Source organism: Melitaea cinxia, chromosome 18, assembly GCF_905220565.1.
Source record: "Melitaea cinxia chromosome 18, ilMelCinx1.1, whole genome shotgun sequence".
Taxonomy (NCBI): Eukaryota; Metazoa; Arthropoda; class Insecta; order Lepidoptera; family Nymphalidae; genus Melitaea; species Melitaea cinxia.
The window spans coordinates 848,985-858,236 of NC_059411.1; positions in this window are offsets into that span (position 1 = coordinate 848,985).

Sequence of the window (9,252 nt, forward strand, 5' to 3'; positions counted from 1 at the left end):
TGCTTATGTATTTTGATTTCTTTATTTTACAGTGTTGATCATCATGCCGCGAACATATATAAGGAAAAAACCTGAACTAGCACTAGTGACAGAACGACAACTTGCTAGGGCTAAACAACTTATCCGAAATGGAAAAAGTAAACGAGCTGCTACTACCGCCATAGGCATAAGTAAATCCTGCACAAGAGGCTTAAACTGAATGAACTCGCAAATTCAATGGATCATTTTATGCCAACATTCGATAATGAATAAGAGCTTCTTCTTGTCGTTCATTGTAAGAAAATGGATGAAATATTTTTTGGACTCACCATAATTGATTAATGGAGATTGGCATATGATTATGCATCTGTGAATAATATCAATAACATATTTGATCATTCTTCAAAAATAGTAGGGCGTTTCTGGGTTGCATGTTTTTTAAAACGTCACGCTGAACTAGTCATCCGACAATCTGCAGTAACCAGTCTGTCTCGAGCTATGGGGCTTAATAAAGTTCAAGTTGACCGATTCTACAAAAACTTAGAAGAATTGTATGAGAAATACAAATTTCAGCCATCGCATATTCAATGTAGATTAGACTGATATGAGGACAGTGCCAAAGAAAACTCCAAAGGTGGTTACTAAAAAAGGAAAGAAGATAGTGGCTAAAGTTGTATCCGCAAAGAGAGGTGTCACCGTGACAGCAGTCTGATGTATGAGAATTAATGGCCAATATATCCCACCAGCGTTTACTTACCCTCAGAAAAGACCCCGTGATAATTTAGCGGACGGAGGCTCATCACAAAGTATTTGCATGGTGTCTGACAGTTAACTTTGTGATTGAGATAAATATGATTGAGCTCGAAAAAATATACTAAGTTAAATTACCTTTGTGACTAAAAATGAAGACTGAATTAGTAATAGGATCTTCCAGACAGTATTGTCCCCAAAATAATATTTTTGTAATTGTTTGTCTTTTTACTGAAGAATGCGTTTACTTACCCCATACGCGTTCACTTACCCCATAGTGATGCGCACAGTTACCCGCAATATGGGTCAAGTGAACGCATTCCGATTTTTTCTCTTTAATTGTTTGTTGCATAAAGATTTACTTTAAATTTGTTTAATTTTTAATTTCCATTTATAGGCTAATAAATGCTCTTTTCAAGGACAAACTTTGTATTTCTTTAGCTTTACTAGTTAAGACACAGTATCGTATGAAAGGCAAAAGTGCGCACAGTTGCCCCGAATGACTCTAACGCTCATCATTCTTATACGTTGTAAACTTCACGACGATTTAAATAAAAATAAATTAAAAGTTGACTGTTTTTAAAAAAGCTTACAATATGTCATTAAAAAAGCTATCAGTATAAATTTAAAATGGCGTGTGACCTTGAACATAATGGCGCACCACAGCGTAGACAATAATGTATTAATATAACTAACTTTATACATAAATAATATTTTTAAACTATAGGTATTTGTTTTATTTCCGTCATTTTCCCGACTCCCACGAGGGCAATGATTCAAGAACAGTCGTTTACGTGTTCGAGTCTTATCAGCTACGATTACTCAGAGCATAGCACTTGGCGTTCGAAACTGTCTCGAGTTTCACGAATCTCTTAAACAAGGCATCCATCTAGAATTCTATATAAACTAGGATATAATATATCTAGGAATAATGTTCTTTCTCTTTATATTCAAATGATGCTTTATGTAAATAGTGTTTACAACAAGATCAAAATTTAGAAAAGATAGGAAAAGCTATCTTTGAATTTAGTATGTTTTTGTTAAATATTAGAATAGTATTGGTTTGTATTCATAATTTTTGCCATGACTATTCAAGTATAATCAAATAAATACTAAAGCATTGTCTAATCACTCGGCAATTTCAAAACATTCTTAGAAATAAATAAAAAAGATTAACTTACTACCTGATTTATCGTTTCACTGGAGCTGGTGACGCACGATTTTCTTTTTAATACTGCTTACCTTAAATAAAAAAAATTACTGTATTATTTGTTAATAACGATTCGATTCCCGCTGTAGGCAGGTATATCTATTTGTAGAAATATTTGTTGCTGGTCTGCGCGTTCTGGTCGATCTCACAGCTGTTATCGTCGATACCTGATAGCGATCGTTACTGATTGTAAAAAAATTATCCGCCAAACTGCAGTGAAGTAGCGTAGTGAATTAAGCCCTTTTTCTCTATAGAGAAAACTCGTCCCATTTAGGTAAATTGCAAAGTTACAAACCCTACGCGTTCTTTTCTTAGTATCTTACAAATGGAAAGTCACCAAAATAAATAGATATATTTTACGAATAATTTCCAAGTATTTAACTTAACTACGTGATATATAGTGGTGCTAAAATGACGGTGAGAAAACATTTAGCAATGTATGTGAACAAGCAACGTGTGTAGTGAACTCTCGTCAACCGTCGAACTCAGTATGAAGATAACATCGTGAGAAAACTTTCAAATTTTAAAATTTTGCGAATTATCAAGTTTATTGCTATGAATTCGAGAGAAAAATGACACATTTTCGTTCGTCATTTTAGACATAAATTATGGTTCATCCTAGCATTATGGCTGGGCTTAGTCGAAAGTCGACGTGTTAAGCCCTGTCTTTCCAAAGAGACGTAGGTATAGTAATAGTAGCAGCAGACGTAGGTACAGCAAGGGTTAAAGTTGTCATTGATTTCTAGAAATTTTATCGCTAACCTAGTCAAATAACGACATTTTAAAAACTAAAAATGAATACTATTGAACTTTCAACTTTAAAAACGATTTAGAACAGGCGCCAATTGACAATGCTACCGTGCTAGCTGCTGCTTAGCTAAGGCAGTAATCTTTATTTTTAAGTTATGTTAGACGAATGTTAATGTAACATTAACCATATTTTATTAAACTAATATAAACTAAAAATATTACTAATATGGTACCTATATATTATATTTAAATCAAACAAAACAAAAACCTTAAACTAAATTTTATTAGATATCGATTTTTATATTTTACTGTCTTTAACCTAAGCACGGCAGAATGATTGTAGGTACAAGATTTGCATTCATATTATTATTTTTTATAAACTAGGTCGGCAAACAAGCGTACGGCTCACCTGATGGTAAGCGATTACTGTAGCTTATAGACGTCTGCAACACCAGAAGCATCGCAAGTGCGTTACTGACCCCATTCCCAATACCCCCCAGGAGCTCTGGTCACCTTACTCACCAACAAGAACACAATACTGTTCAAAAACAATATTATTTAGCTGTGATCTTCTGTACGGTCGAGGTACTAACCATGTTGGGCTGCACCATATTTTGAGCACCAAATTTCCTACTGTACCCTGTCTTTTTCTTTCATTAAATGCTGTAAGACATGAATAGCTATTATTGTTATATATTTGTTTTATTTTTGTAATGCCTAAAGTCAAGAGCTACTGAATCGATTTTAAAAATACTTTTACCAATATTGTATGACTCATGGATTTAGCCAGTAACAGTAGTGAGTACATATGGACCTATGCCTCTTTCTCTATAGATGAGAATCTCTGACAATTTGACTAGGCCATTGGCGCAGTTTGTATTTTTATTTGTATACTAGCTTCTGCGCGCGACTTCGTCCGCGTGGAACAGAGGCGCGCGCAATACTTGATCATTATTATGCTGCGATGTTATTTTAAAACTGCGATATCTATAAGATACTCATTGAAATTGAATTATGTAAAAGGCTATTATATTTTAAATTAAATACTTATGATGAATAATGTATTTATTTAGATAAGAATTAATATCATGTTTATAAAAACATCTTCACAAATAGTACATTATTTTAGAACAAACTTGGTTAGCATAAAAAGGTTATAGTGAGCCAACCTTAAAAGTTGGGTATATGCTGTCGCGGACTTTTTTTTTAGAACTTTTAAAGAGGATCAATTCTGTCATACATGATTTTTGCGAAACTTGAACTGTTTTCACAGCGCACGCAGCGGAAGCTCTCAAAAGTAAAAAAGAACCCCCGATTTTGAAACATTCTTCATTGGTGCTCCGCTCCTTTTGGTCTTAGCGTGGTGATATATAGCCTATAACCTTCCTCGATAAATGGGCTATCTAACACATAAAGAATATTTGAAATCGGACCAGTAGTTTCTGAGATTAGCGCGATCAAACAAACAAACAAACAAACTCTTCAGCTTCATAATATTAGTATAGATAAGTATATAACCTAAAAATATATGTAGCTTTTTCAGCCGATTATTACCTATAACACAAGCATTAAGTTGCTTACTTTAGGAACAGACGACCGTGTGTGTGTTGTAAAAAAAAAGCAATTTATATTGATAAAGCTGCTTTATCACTGAATGACATGGACTTTATTTTAACGGAAGATAACGAAACAGCCACAATCGCGTAGGTAGGTACACGTGGCGGGCGGAAAGCCAGTAGCTAAAACATGATTGTAAGAAGTAAGAAAAATCAACTTTTACAAAATACTAGATTAATTTTTACCATTTAATCCAACTAAAAAGAATAAAATAAACATAAGCCATAGTAAGATAAATTAGGCGTTACTCATTCTATCTACGTACTTTTTAATTGTGTAACCTATTTCTGGATCTTCTGTTCATTTTACTTGCAAATGAATACCGCCTACTTCTAACGTTCTAAGTTCTTATCTTACTTGTCTAATGAAAATATTTGAATAAGAGTTATTGTACCACAGTAAGCCTTTTTAATATTAAAATTATGTAAATTCCTTTAATTATTATTTCCAAATTGTCTCCTTCATCGCGATCACAGCTAAATAACACTGCTTTCGAATAGTGTAGTGTTCCTGTGGTGAATAAGATGGCCAGAGTGAGCCTCAGGCGTGAGGAGGGTCGGCAACTCGCTTGCGATGCTTCTAGTGTTGCAGGCGTCTATAGGCTACGGTAATCGCTTACCATTAGATTGGTCGTACGTTTGTTTGCCGCCTTGTCCTATTAAAAAAAATTGACATACCAATAAACATACATAGATACGAATAAACAACTATATGCATAATTCCATACTTTCAGTCGGGTAAACATTAATGAAACAAACAAATTGACTACAATCAGATTTATTAATGTATCAACATAGAAGCACACGATCTTTATTACAAATCGAAGATTTAAAACACTAGCTTTTCATTTTATTTAAATTATAACATTTTAATTTTTTAATTATCATAGAGTAGAATATAAAGTCGATTGTCATTTCTATAATATCCATATGTCATAATAGTTCCGTTTCACCGGTTTTGAATAACGCTATTTGACGGATGACAGTAACCAACAGATAAAAGTTTTTGATATAAAAAAAATTTACCATCGAATTTTATTATATTTATAAGTTATTTCAATTCACAAATGTGAATATAAAAATTAATAATTGTAAAGAAACGACAGACTTTAAAGTCGTATTCGTAAGTTATGTGCAGGATAAACTTTACCCACCACCGGTGGAATCGACCCTGTCTATCTGTTTTGTCAAAGGGCTAGCGATTTAAATCTTCGACTTTTACAATATAATTCCCCATTCCCAAAATCACAGTGACACTCCTTACTTTTTATTTATTTCTTTTTAGGTTACTAAATATGACGATAGCTGAAAAATATTAATCCTAACAAAACCATTTTTTTTTATAAATTTCAATTTATAAGTACCAAATCTCGGTATAAAAATAAAAAAACGAAAACTTGACATTGTTCAAGTAAACGTAGGTACTGTATTAGTATGAAAAATAGTTTAAGTTAGGAAAATGACAAGAAAATGGACTTTTCTTCGTCGTTTAAAGAAAAAGTAATGCACATAGTAGTATACAATATTTATTTTGAAATAAAATAAAAAGTATACCTACAATGAATTGATAAATAGTTCAAGTTTTTTTTATTAATTTTAAAGATTTGTATTTTTCAGCTTTTGCCAATTCGCGTCATATCACATAAAAAACTTGTACTATATTAAAATATGCCATTAGTTCCGATCGGTAATAGAATACTTAAACAAAATAAATATCTCACTCGTTAGATTTTTTTTGTCGATAAACTTATTTGTAAACAGCGTTTATATAAAATATTACTATTTATCTGTTTTATGGGAGTCAACTGGCTGTTTCTACGAAACAAATTAAGGATACATGAGAAAGTACACTAAAAGTTAGGCTTCAGTATCGACTTTTAAAGTTTTTTTTTTGCGTTAATTATCAAAATTCCCGTTATATATTATAGAAAATCATATTGTTAATAACATGTTTTGACTCCAATTTTTAAATTAATACTAACAATAGAAACAAAATTAAATTCACAAAAATAAAAATGTTACATTATTTTCAGCTATTATTAATATTATCGAAGTTTATAGCAATTTTTCTGTCGAGCAATACAAAGATTGTGAGGACGCCATTTTGTATCGCGGCCCGTAACACATTACCGTTTATTTCAGAATTGGGTCAATTAAGTTTATAGTTTCTCGTTGAATTTCCTTTCCATTCATATTAATAAAACTTTATTAAGATAAATGGACCAAAGTAAGTTTTTTGAGCCCAATTACAATAAAGGTTTTATGTAATATTGGAGCGATTATACAAAACAACGTTTGGAAATGGTCCCAAAGATAACACATAAAACTAAATTACAAAATATATTTACATAAAAATTTCCATGCAAAAAGCGTGTGGAGATATATTTTTTTAATATTAAAAAATCCAGTTGACTGATAGCTTCCCATGTTTTTGTGCTTCAATGAAATTTAATTGACCACACCTCGCTCTCTGATTACTGATCTTCCTACATTTAGTAATACTATCTATCACCTACTTTATTGCTACGCTACATTTTTGGCGATTTTGCACAGAAAGTATCGAAGCCATTTTTTAGGCACTCCGAAAACCGGAAAAAAATCAGCAACAGTGCACAACAGATTTAAAAACTATCCTTGGATATGTCGCAATTTTTTTTTTACAATAACAAAAATATAGCATTTAGTGCTAAGTTTTTTTTTTCAATTCTAATATTATCACCTATTTTATATTACATTGCTGAGGCACCTAAATACAAGTAATCTTACCTACAGCTCGAGAATTATAGAAACTTTTTTTTTCCTATTCACCCCATCAACACAAATAGAATGTGAACATCTCAACACTTACCTAACGGGAAACAATTAGGTTATCTTACAAGGTTATTTACAAAATCAATACACACACAATCTATAATAATTATCTTTATAAATAAAAAGAACAATCTAGAAAGGACGTTTAGAGGGAACTTTGAATATGTTAATTATACGTTTTATTTTATTATATTACAAAATATCTTAAAAATACTTATAAAATAAAAGAAAAATAAAAGTGTTTATAACATATTTTTACTTAAGTAAATATATATTTTATGAAGGATTTATTACCTGTTTCAAGTATGTCACAATATTTTAATATTACAAGTCGATTCCGGATGAGCTGACATCACACAAAAGAAAAATTAAAAATAAAAATAGTCATAATGAGATAGAAGTTTTTTTAATTGCACTTATTAAATACCTAATAATAACCTAACTATATATATAACAAGCTAGGATAAAAAAACATGTTGTTACTTCGAATGTTTGGTTACGCAACCAACAAATGATACAATAAGCTCCGTTACTATATTTAAAAACGATTCGTTTTTCTTACGACTCACGATAAGTTTTTATTTTTATTTTTAATATAGATGCGAGTTATAAAGTGGAATACATATTATTAAATTTTTATTATTATTATATTATGAATGACATCTATTATATGTTACAAGTTTAAGTATATATTGCTTTTTTTAACATATAAATAGATTGCCGATGATTTCATGATTCATTTACAAAACTGGTTTATTTATACTGTTTTTTTTAAGTGAGAATTTTATCGCATTTTATTATAATTAAGACCAATGAATTATTTTAAGGTCAATGAACATAATAATGACACAATTATTATTAAATAGTGATAAGATTATAAACTTACGAACGAATCATTTTTTTTTAATACTGTTTTTGTACGTGGAAATAACTTATACATATAAATAGTTTTTGTATTAAATTCAAATGTTTCTATAGGTATAGTTTCCCGCATTTCCCGCTATTAAAATTGAATTAAGGAAACCACAGAAAAATATAAACCTCATTGTTAAATATCCTTTTTGAAGGAATATTAAGATTTTGTTTTCTAACTGTCATATGTCGCTAAGATGTGGCTAAGGTTAAAATTGAAAAGCTAAATTTGTTTATTGTTAGCAGAGTTACAAAAGTTATAAAACTAACTTACACTAAGTACTACCTACAGGAGAACAAAAAGAAATTTTCTAATAAACCGCTATGATACTTGGTATATATGTAGATAGACGATGAAAAAAAAATATAGACGTCTTTTTACCTCACATTTTCACGGGATCGGAAGCGGGTAAAACCGCGAAGTGCTGCTAGTTTGTTAACAAAGTAATTTATTTTGTTAGTGAAGAAGTCAATCCATACTAATATTATAAATGCGAAAGTAACTCTGTCTGTCTGTTACGCTTTCAGGCCTAATCGCTCAACAGATTTTGATTAAATTTGATGTTAAAATATAGTAGACCTTAGGGAAAGGGCAAAGGCTATCTTTAATCCTGAAAAAAGAGTTGAAGGGGGGATATTAACTACTTATGAAATGCGGATAACGTCGCGTGTATCAATTAGTAATAAATAGTAAGGATTTCTATTTTATCGTTCTAAATAGATATTTAACGAGGTTATCTTAACACTTAACATGATTTTCCATAAGAGACAGGGATTAAGAGTCATTTTAGTTACATTTTATTAAATTAATCACGAAGGTCAGAATAATAACTTATTTATTTATTTATTGAGAGCTGGATTCGAGTCCGTCGCTCTTAGAATAATAACCGTTGGCGAGTGCTGCCAACTGTCTCGTTTCTAAAGGTAAGTTCTAGTTTTCATAACTGGTAACACAAATTACGTCATTACAGACTTACCGATTAAATACAAGAAAGCAATTGTTTAAATAAAAAAATGTTACACAAAACCTTTTTGTTGTCATTATTTGTCCTTGTAGCTTTTCCGTGTTTTTGAGAGCACATTAAGACGTCAGTTCCGCTTGTTATAAAAAAAAAGATCATTATTTGGTAATTGCTGTGTCTCGCGGGTTTATAACCTAAAGCCTTCCTCTGTCATTTACAGAGACTAATACACAAAACTATGTTTTTATTCGAGTCAGTACTT